General features: G+C 41.4%; 1 protein-coding gene across 1 annotated transcript in view; it reads right to left on the bottom strand.

Annotated features, from left to right (window-relative positions):
- The window catches only part of PARD3 (par-3 family cell polarity regulator), a 548,282-nt gene that overhangs the window by 66,522 nt on the left and 468,837 nt on the right, over positions 1 to 12,923 (bottom strand).

Raw genomic sequence — 12,923 nt, 5'->3', positions numbered from 1 at the left:
GGGTTCCCAGTATCTATAAATGGTAAAGTTATTATCAACATCATTATTAAAAATATCAATCTGGTTGCATCCCCTTAGCTGATGAGGACTAACGGATCAGAGCATGTGTTGTTATGGGATTTAACAGCACATGGTCAAAAAGAATTGCTTGCTCCCCCCAACCATGCATCCTTGCATATACAAAATCCACATGAACTTCATGGAGGGCTAAGCATCAAGCAGGGCTGGCAGATGATGGATTCTGGTCCTTGATGACTCTAAAGAAAGATATTAAATTCAGTTTTGCAGCTCATTCAGAAAATTGCCCTAATAACCTGGAAAAGCCCTGCTGATGCTTTCTGCTGGCGGGGGGTTCTGTGTGCCCTCGCACGCGTGCATGCGAGTGGATGTGCATTGTGTCTGAACCAAAAGAAACCATGCCAGCTGTAAAGGAAATTAAAAACAAACTTAAATATGCTTCCATATGCCAGTGCAGGGGCCCCCAGAGACTTGATCATAAACTTGCACATTTAAATCGTCTACATGAATTTTTGATTCAAAAAGTGCACTAAGCAATTTTATCAGCACAATCACATAAAATAAAATATATTTTCACTTGGGGAAAGATATTCCTCAGGCAAGAAATGGGATATTTTATTTAGATATCCAAGTATCAATTTATAATAAATGAACGCTCTGGATTTTAAAAAGCCTAATAAAGCTACTACTTTCCCTTGTATTAGAAGGTAATATAGAGTGAATAATACAGGAGATATAAGAAAGGGAATTTAAAACAATCAATTTTATGGGATGATTGAGAATCTTAAAGTAAAATTATATTAACAATTTAAGTGTTAAATCCCCATGTGTCAATTCATTTAAATCCCCGTATGTTAAACAGAAAACATGTGTTTAAGCTACTCTATTCTTCATACTTACACTGTTCTCTTCCTCTCCCTGCATTAAGATAATTTTCAAATGGTGATTTCAGTTACTGAGCATCCTTCATACACTTGTTGAGAACAATCCACAAATACACAGTATGTGATCCAAATACCTAACAAATATGTCTCTCTGAAACTTTATTTCATGTTTTTGGACAAAAGTGATCTATTTGGCAGGATTTTAAACTAAGGTGTTATTATAAAAAAGGACGCTCTTTCCATGCTCCTAAAATGACTTGGTGTCCTAAAAGGTCTTGTGTGCATATGGACTTCAGTGGCTGCCACTTCCCTTCCTTAATTTATTAGTGCCAGGAAAATAAAAAGAGTTGAATTGATTTCATTTTAATTCCAATTAAAAAATGCACGAGGCAATCAAATGGCAACCACAGACTTTTATGCCAAGAGGATGCAAAACTAGGAACATTAAGTATCACTAATACATAATGTTATTAAGAAAAAGTTTAGTGAGTGTAAATAACTTGGGGGAAGGGCAGAAAAGCAGAAAAGCACTGGCGATTAAGTTCATAAAAGTGCTTGTTAGCAGGAAATCCACTTGTTTATTGAGAGACAGCCTCAATTAGCTGATTGTGGAAGTGGATAATTTGTTTATTGTTTCCACTTTGAGGAAAGGTTTTCTTACGTATTTCCAACCAAAATAATGGGCCCAGTGGTGTTGTGGTTTGTCTCTGGGGCAGCTCTTGCCACCTGTACCCGTTACTGCAACCCCCACCCCCACCTCCTCTCAGGCTTGTCAATCACTCTCTTACACACCAGGAAAAGCCTTGGAAGGGGCCTGGATTTCTGGGGTAAGGGACTTAGGTGCTGCAGAGGCTGGCGCAATCAGATTCGGAAATGACTGCAATTAAAAACCAAAACCAAACCAAAACAAAACAAAGGAGTTTGCAAAGGGTTAGTAAGCCCTGACAGAGGGATGAAAGTCAGCCAATCATAAAACCCTAAGTGACAAAGGAACTGAATTCACAGGGCTTTCCCTGGTTACAAGATTGTCAGTGGGAAGTGATTTGCAATTGTGCACAATCAAGGTTGTTTTTCGCTGTCAAAACCCCGTCCCAGTTGGAGTGGCTTTGAAACAAGCCCATGTCACTCTTAGCTTTTATTATCAAGGTCGTGATCTTAAAATCCAAGGTTAGTATACATAGGTGTGCTCAAGACAAGAAAGCAGCAAAAGGACTTGTACTATTTAAAAAAACACAACAAATATTTAAAATTGCCCCTGGCAGAGCAGAGGTTGAAGGATGTGGCAGGAGACAACAGCGGTGATGTGCACTGTCTGACCCTGGACCTTGTCTACTCCCCCACCTCCCCAGGCAGCCCTGTGCTCTTATTCTTTATGGGGGAGCATACTTGGTCTCAACCTCCTTTAGAGCTGGGCTTTTCATTCATGATCTGATGAAATAAGAAAAAAGAGAAGACAAACACTGCACGTATTCATCAATCAGATTTCAAAATGTTGAAGAAAGAAAACCTCTATCTTAGACAAAATAATTTAAAAAAGAAGAAAAAGAAGAAGAAGAAGAAGAAGAAAGAAGAAGCCATCCTTCATTCTCTCCCGTTTGGTCTGCTCACTGGGTTGCCAGCTTTCAAGCCTGACCCTTCCCTGATATCCACTTATTGTCCCCAGACTTCAGCCCACTGAGCAATTAGAACACAAGAACCGCTTTCCAACTGCCTGGATTTAGTCGAATGCATGATCAAGGAGTTCCCTTGAAAGGGCGGGAAGCCTGCACCAGTCTCGGGAACATCACAGCCGCTTTAAAGATCCTGCGACATCCGCCCTTGCACTTAACAGAGCGACACCAGAAAGAGGGAGTTCTCGCTTCCTTGGCCCTCGCCCCTCAATCTGCTGCACACCGCGTTTCTTTTTCCTGGTGGGAATTTCTAGCCTTCAGCCATTCTTTCGTCAAGTGCTTCTGACCTCATCAAGTTATTTACACACGTTACTATCCCTGGTCCTGGGATGAACTAATATTACAAAACATAACCTAAACTATACAGACCAATAACTGCAAAACCAGTTTCTACTGACTTTGCAATACAAAATAACATAAATAAAATTAGTGACCTAATTAGAACAATGCATTTTTGACTGCGAATCTCTGAATTTGTGCATTTACCGAGACGAGGAGATAAAAGATGCATTGTGAATAAGCCAAGCCTTCTCTCATAAAGGGACGATAGGAAAGTTGGTTTCTTTTATTCATAAATTCAAGTTCAGCAAATGGAAATCCTAAGAATTCACTAGCAAAAGGGGAGATTAAGTCAAGGCGTTCCAGGGAACAAGTCAGCTCAGTCAACAGGCCACAGCGTACTTTCCACCAGACCACGAAGGCATAAGTGCCAACATTTCTTTTCTTTTTAACAAGATAATGAATTTTAACCTCTCTGCAAAAAAATAAAATCCATGAGATAGCATGCTTCACAAGCACTGACCTTCACTGTGAGAATTTCTCCTAAGGAAAAGCAGAATTGAAACCTCACAGGGGCACGTGGGTGGCTCGGTCGGTTGAGCATCTGACATAGGCTCAGGTCATGGTTTCACGGTCATGAATTTAAGTCCCATCTCAGGTTCTCTGCTGTCAGTGCAGACCCACCTTGGATTCTCTATCTCCCTCTCTCTGCCTCTCCCCCACTTACACGTTAGTGCATGTGCCTGCTCTTTCTCTCTCAAAAATAAACAAAAAAATCCAGAAAACAATAAAACAAAAGAAAAAAAAAACCCTCACAGCTCCTCCTTAACTATGGCTTCTACTGACTTATCTGCAATCACAGCATAGAATGGACTGGCCCTGCCTCTGTCTACACTCATCATGAAATGTTAGACCTTGAGGCACAGGGGTCGGGGTTTACAAAGAGATGAACGTTAGCCAAACCAAAAGAGAATACTTTGTGGTACAATGAAGGGAAAATATGGCTTGGTGATAATGGATATAATAATTTTAACTTTCCATGCTTTGCACAGCATCAGCAGCTACAGTGCTTTTGAAATTTTAACAAGAACTGACTACATCATTGCCGTTATTCTACTAATGACTGAATGGAGGGTCAAAGAAGACAAATGGTTGGGTGAGGATGTAAAGGGAAAGAGGCAGTGGGGGCAGGACTTGCTACGGGGTTCCTGAAGCGGGGCAATGGCCTGTAGCCTCTGCCAAGTTTACCCAGTCAGGCAAATACACCGGCCCTGCCCGCAGGCCTCACCTCCCCCAGGAAGTGGAGAAGAGAGAATGCAAGGAAAAACACGAAGAAGAGGAGAAAAGAGGCTGCTATTTCTTCTAACACAGAAATAACACGCAGGAAACTCATTTTCAGCAAGTATGCATGCACACACCACATAGTTTAGGGACCGTATTTTCAAATTTACTGCAGGTCACAGAGGCCCTAAGTAGAGGTATCTATAAATAGCATGGAGATCTGGAAGGATAGCCCTCTGGTGGAACATTCTGGCTGTGTGACTACTGCTGTGTCACAAAATATGTGTGCATACGCTGCCATTCTTCAACATGAGAAAGCCTCTGAAAGCGGAAGGCAAGGAGCAGAGAGAATGGTTTCTATCAATGTGGTAACATGAGAACCCAGAGTGTTTCGGTGGAGGAAACGCAAAGCTTCATATAAATCAACTCAAAATGTAAACACACCACTTAAATATTAATCAAGGTAATTATAGAAAAACAATCCAGAAAATCTCTGTAACAATCCAAGATAAATAAATGTCCCCAGACTGAAACGAAATTCAGAACTCATTTCTTCCTAACGTAACTTGACTTTCTTCACTAACTCCTACCAAATACCATATGCTTGGCTACAGCGGTCCTAAATGAAATTATCTTGTAGCTGTTATCTAATTCTAACCCAGCACTCTGACACAAAACCCATATTCAAGTTTATGAAAGGGGAAGACTAAGTCCAAGGCAAAAAGCAACGAAAATAATTACAATATCCCTGAAACAGAACCACATTATATTTTTAATAAGCCTGTTTTTCAACTGCTTCCTTTAGGAATGTGTAAGAGGAGAACAGGCACGCATGCAGGGGAGATGTCATGTTTTAACCAGACTGCTTAAAATTCCTTCATGATACAGAATGCCAGTAACTTAGGCAGGTAGGGAAATGAGGAAGGGTAGTTCTCAGCATCTACAGGGAGTAGATTCTCTCTTGAGTGCTTGAGGTGCAATTTTGTTAAGTGAGTGTGGTCAGACAGTGTGGGCTCTCGCAAGAGGAGAAAGTTGAGTTCTAAACGACAAAAAATACATTACATGGTGATTTGTGGAAACAGAAGGGCAGACAGAAGAAAGAGCAAATGCAAAGGTCCTGGGGCAATGACAAATGTGTACATGGAACAAAAGACAATCCTCTATGACAGCAGCATCATTAGCAAGGAGAAGACAGTTCAGCTCAGTGCTTGATGCTTTGCTCTGTATCCTCAAGATTATTAACTTCCTTTCTTCTCCTGAGCTCTTTAAATTTGGAGGAGGGAGGCTAGGCTGAATTATCCAAGATTATTACCTAGGCTGTAATATATTTTTGGTCATCAGGGAGGCAACTAACACAGGGATGTACTTGCTGTGTGACCTGGGCCAGCCTCTCTGAGCCTCTATGTCAAATGAGGTAATTGCTGCCATCTTGATAGGATTATTGTGCTGATATTACATACATATATAATATAATATATATATAATACACACCCATATTCAAAGTTTATGAAAGGGGAAGACTAAGTCCAAGGGAAAAGGCAATATTATAATATATGTAATATACATATAATACACACATACACATACATACATACACCTGACACACAACTGGTGTTACTCCTGACACAATATAAATACTCCTGGCTTTTACCAGTCTCTTTCAAGAACTTTCTCTAGTGGATTTTGTTTTAACAGGTCATTAACTTCTTGAGACACTTCAAGCTAAAGCAGTAAGACCAATGACAAGAGCAACCAATTATAAACACTGATCAGTCAGCTCTGAAGTCTTAACTCAGCGGGAAGCCATGATCCAATTAACAAACGTTTGGTTTGTGTATCGCTCTTCGAAAAAACACATCTGTACAATGTCCATTTAAAAAGTTAAAAACAATGGTCTGCTTAAATTCAGAGACAGATCCGGACTGAGCACCTCACCATTTCCCCACCTCTTCTTCATGCAGAAGAAATACATTGCTTTCAAAAGGTCAATACAACCAAAGTCCATCACCTTAATTTGTTCTTGTTTGTCAGTACGTATCCAGTAGATAAATGCAAACTTTCCTACCATCTACAGATTTTCTTCCCATTATTGCTTCAGAAATCAGTTAACACCAGAAGTCGACTGCTCCTAACAGCAACAGGTAACAAGTCATCTTTTTGGAACCTGCTGACATCTGGTTACAAGGGATTGCTCTAAAACTTCATAACTCAGGAAGTTCCTACAGGAAACATCGTGTTTGACCTCTATGCAAATGACTCTGGGTACTTTCAGAACTCAGGACTGACACTGCATTTGAAAGCCTCAAATAGAGGCACAGACTCCAAATTTTAAAGCCAGGATTCTTCCAGAAGCAGGTTAAGGAGAGAAAAGTTGCACAGTTGGAAACAAGATTCATCCTCAGAAGTTGCCCCAACTTATCACATTAGGGTCAACTCAATGTGTCAGATAAGAATTTGGTGAATTTACTTCAGCTAACACTACTCTCCTTCTGAGTACACACGGCTGATGAAAAGCCAGATGTTTTCAATCTGTAAAGCTTAACACTACCGCACAGCAAAAACCAGCTGGCAACAGCCTGGAAGAAAGTGTATGTCTTGCTGGGAGAAATCCCAGCTCTGGAGTGTTTGATCTTTCACACACACCATAGCTCTCCCCTTCCTGAGTCCACTTCTGTGTTGCTGTCCTGACAGCCAGCTCCTGCAAGGATGTTGGGAGCAATAGCATCATCTCATTCTTTTTCTAGAGCTCAAACTACTTGAAGAATATATATACATTTTTACTCCTAATAATATTCTCCCTCTGTACTAGTTAACTGGAAGGTAACATAAAAATGATTTAACCTACCTCCCCCTGAAATAATCATATTTCTTTTTTTTTTTTAAATGTTTTATTTATTTCTAGGAGAGAGAGAGAGAGACAGTGTGAGCAGGGGAGGGTCAGAGAGAGAGGGAGTCACAGACTGAAACAGGCTCCAGGCTCTGAGCTGGCAGTCAGCACAGAGCCCGACGCGGGGCCTGAACCCACGAACCGCGAGATCATGACCTAAGCGAAAGTCAGACGCTTAACCGACTAAGCCACCCAGGCGCCCCTGAAATAATCATATTTCATCTGACTTACACCTTAGTAGAGACACAGAATCCTTTGCAATAATGCATATTCCACTAATTCTTATAAGTTGGAAAAAGCCAGACTGAAGGTGGCATTTGCACTAATCTATAAAGGGCATTTATACAAATGATTTGCATTTTATGAAAATCTCAAACAGTGGGAATCTATTCTAGGAAACAAGTGCTCTAACCAATTCCTAGCACTTCAAAAGTACCCATCTGCTCCAGGTAATACAGGCCACAAAGTCACAAACACATTTGGTCTACTCAGGACACGCAAACCTCTTAAGTGTCACTGACAAGCAGCACTTTGTTGGCTAGCTTCAAACTACTCATTAAAAAAAAAAAAAAAAAGGAAAAGAAAACTGCTACATTTCTTTTTTAAAAAAGACTACAATGTGAACTTTTCACAATTTCCAACAGGTGCTCAAAGAGGTCACAAGTAATGAAATTTAACCATACACATCAATAGGTTATTTCATGACACATCATCACTATCTTCTATGCATAGTGTCTTTCTCATAAGAAATTCAAGTACATAATGTTTATTGGTAAATTACATCCAAATTGCAGAAACATTCCAATGATCCTAACATCTATGTCAAATAAGCAAACTGGGGAAATGAAAATATTTACATGCCATGGCGAGAATAGAGAAAATAGCACTGAGCTTCTAGACCATGGACAGGGAGCTGTGTTTCCCTTATACAAGTCCTTGGGGATAATCCCAATATCTAACAGGGAACAAAAATTCAAAAACACATGTTTATCAAATAAAGTAGTGATTGAGTGAATCAATCAATCAATCTGAACTGGCTATTCGTATAGCTCTAGAAGTACTGACTTCCAGTATGTTCCAGTTGCTGCATGTTCTCATCTGCTGGGCACAGGTGAACTGAGCCCTGATCTCTCCTCTGGGCTTTCAAACCTAGTACAAGCAGAGCTATGGAAATGAAGAGGGCACAGCAGGAGGCCAAGCAGTCAGAGCCTGCTTCACCACAAATGCCTGGAATCACACGAGAGAAACCAAACTCTTGTTGATAGACCTCCATCCACAGTCATAATATCCAGGTTTATTTCCCACACACAGACTGATCAACATTCTACCTTTGTTGTTCTTCCTCATAAAAATTCCACTCCACCTTCTCAGCTCCCAAGCCCACAGTGTTCTCTAACTTGCATATCCACTCTGGCAAGAATCACTGGCCCTCCTTCATGATTAGTTACCGATGGCACCCCCCTGGCTCACAGGGGGCTTAGAGAATTAATTAATGTTTGCAAAGTGCTTGTAGATCCACAAGCCAAGGGGTATTATATAAATGCAAATTATTAGCATTATTCTGTTCTCTAAAGGGGCAGACTGCCCAGAGCACTTATTCATGCCTTATAAGAAAACCAAAGTCTCCTTAACTAGGTCTTTTACGTTAAAGGGACTGTCGATTTACAACCCAGATCGCCATGCCTGCACGTCAGCCTGTGTTCCAGGCCCTGCGGTTGTGGGGGTTTGTTTTTTTTTTCTTTCAATGAGCTATTTTTGGACTCTTGGTTCTTCTGCTCAAAGCCTGCAAAAGAGATCAGAACCTATCATTAAAACCAATCTCACCTCCAGAAAGGAGTTTCACATCTCACTTTCTCATCTTTGGAAGGAGATAAGACAGAGGTCTTGACTTTTTAGAAAGTTCACTGTGTCCCTTGGTGGGACCCTGGAGGCCCTGGCTGAACACCACTTTGAGTGATTACATTCTGCTCACCTCAGGGTCTCCTGCTGCTCCAACTGCATATAGTATTTATTGCCGCTTCCTGCCCTTGAATGTTTTGCAGTCTTCCCCTGTTCTGTTTAAACAAATGCTGTGTTTCACCTGTCACAGCCCCCTCCTTGGGAATGAACGGGAACAGGACATTCGACACCATGGCTATCACTTTTAGGACCTAAAATCCTGGTTTATTTTGTTAATGTAGATTGGATGAGCTATTAGTATATCACATTTACACATGTGATGTCTGCCTTTATCTCTGTTATTTTCACTTTAAACCCGGGAAAACAGTTGGAGGTTATGTAAGCATTACCCTGGGTCCTGATCCGCAAATACCTTTGGCAACTTTTATTGGTCGTTGAGAATTCCATTTCTTTGTACTAAAGAGCATGGTCTTTCATATCACATCATTAGTATTACACAATATTGGGAGCGACGCTGTCAAAAAGATCTCCAAACACATTTAGAAGAAAGAGAAACAGCTTTAAATTAGTCTTCTTGTATATTAAATACAGAAACAAAAACAAAACATGAAAGGAAAAGAAAGGAGAAATCATTTCAAGTAATTCCTTCATTTTCTGGATATTTATTGAACTATTCATGTAATACAGACATGGCATTTGTTTGCAGGATGTTTTTTACCTCTCACATTTCTGCTCTGGGACAGAACTTTGGTAGGAAGGGGACAGGGTGAGCAAGGGCTACAACTTCTATGCAGGGCTTCATCTCGGAATTAGAACAGCTACAGGGAACACAGACAAAGCCCCAGGCAGGCAGCAGGTAAGGAGGAATAATAGAACTGAAAAGTAAAATGACACCTTACATATTATATCACATGTATACATATGTGCATATACATTATGTATCATATAATAGTTTTCCAGTTTAGAAAGTGCTTTAATATCTCATTTAATGCTTACAGCAACCCCATGAGTGAAGTACTGTACCCCTTTTACAGATAGGAAAACTGCCCCAAGGCACTGGGTGACTGCCTAAGAGTGCACAGACAGTCAAGGTGCACATCCTGAACTTGAGGCCAGGATGCTGCCAAGAAATGGAGAAGGGTTAGCCTGCACACACTAATTCCAAGGATGGGCAAGAGAGAGATGGCAAGGATGTGAGAAAAGAGAGAGAAGAAATGCAGGAGGAGTGTACGAGACAAAGGTTCAAGTACAGGTGACACAACTTAGAAACCAGCCAGCTTCCAGAGTGCCCCCAGTCAGAAATGTCTCCAAACACTGGGACTTGCATGTACAAGTTGACTATGAGCTGAGAGTCCCATAACTGTTGTGACACTCAGTCATACCTCACTGTCATAAGGTCCCCTGGACAGCTAGTCTGAGAGTCCTTCTGAAAGAAGTCATCACAGAGACCATGGCTGACCTCAGATTTTATGCCTCAGTTTCCCTCTCGCCAGCCAAGAATGAGCTCATGTTCCCAGAGAGCACTGAGTGAAGCGGTGGAGGAGGGTATGAACAGAGACTGCCTTGAGGGTCCTTGTAGATGGGGAGTCCATGACCCATCATCCTCTCCTTCCTCTTTTCTGGGTGTTTAGGACTTTGCCACTCTCCCTCACCCCCTCAGCCCTTCTGGGGCCAGCCCCTTCCCTGCTGTGTTCCTACTGTCTGATGTCTCATCTCTTCACTCCAACCTTTCCCAACGGGGCTGCAACGGCCTATGGACAGAGGCAGGACTTCATTTTTCTTGGTCTTCCCCGTAGCACTAATTTGAAGCCAGACATTCCAAGAATGACTGAACTAGCTCCTGAATAAAACCCATGTCCTTTTCAAACTCACTTTCCTCTCTCCCACTGCTTAACTGATAGTATGAACTCGATTCAATGCTTAAGAACATGACCTTCTGGAGACAGGACACTGGGTCGGTTGTTGACAAGGAGTTGGGGTTTCAGTTTGTCGGTGTGGGAAGTCTTGGGCCCAGGCTTTGGGTGTCCTGTGAATGGAGGCAGTTAAAGAGCTGGCCTTGAAAACACTGCTGAACACCTTAACATTTTGCCATTTGGATGTGCTACAACAACAGCAAGAGGCACCACATTGGGCAAGAGGCATAGCACAGCATCTCAATGTTAGTTGAAGGGCTTCTACAATGACAATTCAGGGAACTGTCGTTTAAAATTCCCATCTGTTATAATCATGTCTTAAAGTCCCAGGCCAAGGCCCACACATTCCTGTACCCTCCACAAGTACAACAAAAACAGATGCTTGGAAGCTCTACTGGGGAACAAAGGCAAGCTCATTCCTGGTGCTGATTATTTTCTTCTGCATCTCTTCTCACAGAAGAAAACAGCAAACCACAACATTCATCAGGACATTGCCCGAAAGGGCAACAAAACAACAAATCCCAGGTTGGAAAGCCTTAGCATAAGAAAGCTACAAAGAATCTTCAAAAACTGCAACAAAAACTGCAACTATAAGCCTTGCCCCTGAAATGCTTCACACCTTGATGTCCTTTCAGTGATTCTGACCTCCCCATGTTGGCAGGGGAAATTGACTCACGACATTCACTATCCGCAATAGTAAACTGCTTTCCAACTGAATGGAAATTAACAGTATGTTCCTTCTTTTTCCAGGGCAATGCTAACTATACTCTCCAAACTAAAGCCACATGCTTTGTTTGTAAGATATTTAACTAAATCACTTTAAATCAACATAGCCAGTCATAGATGAACCATATATTATCTTTGTACCATGGCAATGAACAACTTCCCGTCACCCCTTGGCAGAATGGGACAGCCAGTTACCTGGGTAAATACAGCTAAGAAAGGAATACGGAGCTGCAGATAATTAAAGTGCTTTAGACCACTCGCCAATTGATTTTCCTTTTGTAAAGGTAGCTCAATTGAAATGTTCAGAATAAATCATGTGTTAGAATTATCTTCTGAAGTAAGGGCTGAGAGCATATTGATTAATAATTATTTGCACTAACAGACTCAACTAAGGCAATATCATCAATTACCTTAAAAATTGCCTCAGATCAATCACAATGGAATCAGCTGAGTTTGAAGATTCATTGTCTTCTACTTAGTATTTTTAAAGAAATCAACGGAGAGGCAGGGCTCCTGAATGGAGTCCTAAGCAAACACTGCTAGCGTGGTTCGAATGATTTGTGATTATTCTGAATATCATATTGACCTAGACCTTTTAACTGAGTAATGAGTCTCCCACGCTTCCACTGAGTAGGAGGTCTCCATGGTAAACAAATGTTTTCCACATATGAAACAGGATAGATGTGTACAGTCCAAGAAATGTACTGTTGATGATAAAATACAACGACAAAGTGGGCCAGAAAGTAATAATCAGAGAGCCAGTGATGGGCACACATCCAAGTTTTACCTATCAGATCTGTGCATATATATGCCCATTGTCCTAATACCTACAGAGCAGAAATAAGAGCACCCAGGAGTACCTTCAACCTAGTACATTCATGCAACTGAATGTGATTTGAATAACGACACAACTCCAAAAATGTTGAAACATATCAGGCTTACTCAATCTTACTGGCTAGTTTTTGGCAATAATGTCCAGTTTCAACTTCCTGACTCCCCAGAAATGCTCCACTCTGCTGCCACCACAGAGACTCCGAAGTCCCAATGTGACCACGTCACTCGTCCCCTCACACCCTTCCTGGCACAGCACTGACTAACTTCTGTAGCCCTGCCTGACTGATGACCATGGCGTTCAAAGTGTGGTCTGTAGACTCTGGTGGTCTCCACGATCCTTTCAAAGGGTCCACGAGGTCATAACTATTTTCTAATGATACTAAGACATTATTTCCCTTCTTTGCTGGATTAACATTTGCATGCTTGGTACCCAGTGGGCAAGGAGCTGATAAAACAGCTGGTGGGTTGGCACCAATCAAGGCAACAGCACCAGTAAACCTGGTGGCCATTGTATTCTTGCCCTTGAAGCACT

This window comes from Crocuta crocuta, unplaced genomic scaffold (assembly GCF_008692635.1).
Source record: "Crocuta crocuta isolate KB4526 unplaced genomic scaffold, BGI_CrCroc_1.0 scaffold457, whole genome shotgun sequence".
NCBI lineage: Eukaryota > Metazoa > Chordata > Mammalia > Carnivora > Hyaenidae > Crocuta > Crocuta crocuta.
Note: the sequence above shows the minus strand (reverse complement) of the source record. Positions and strands in the feature narration are given on the sequence as shown.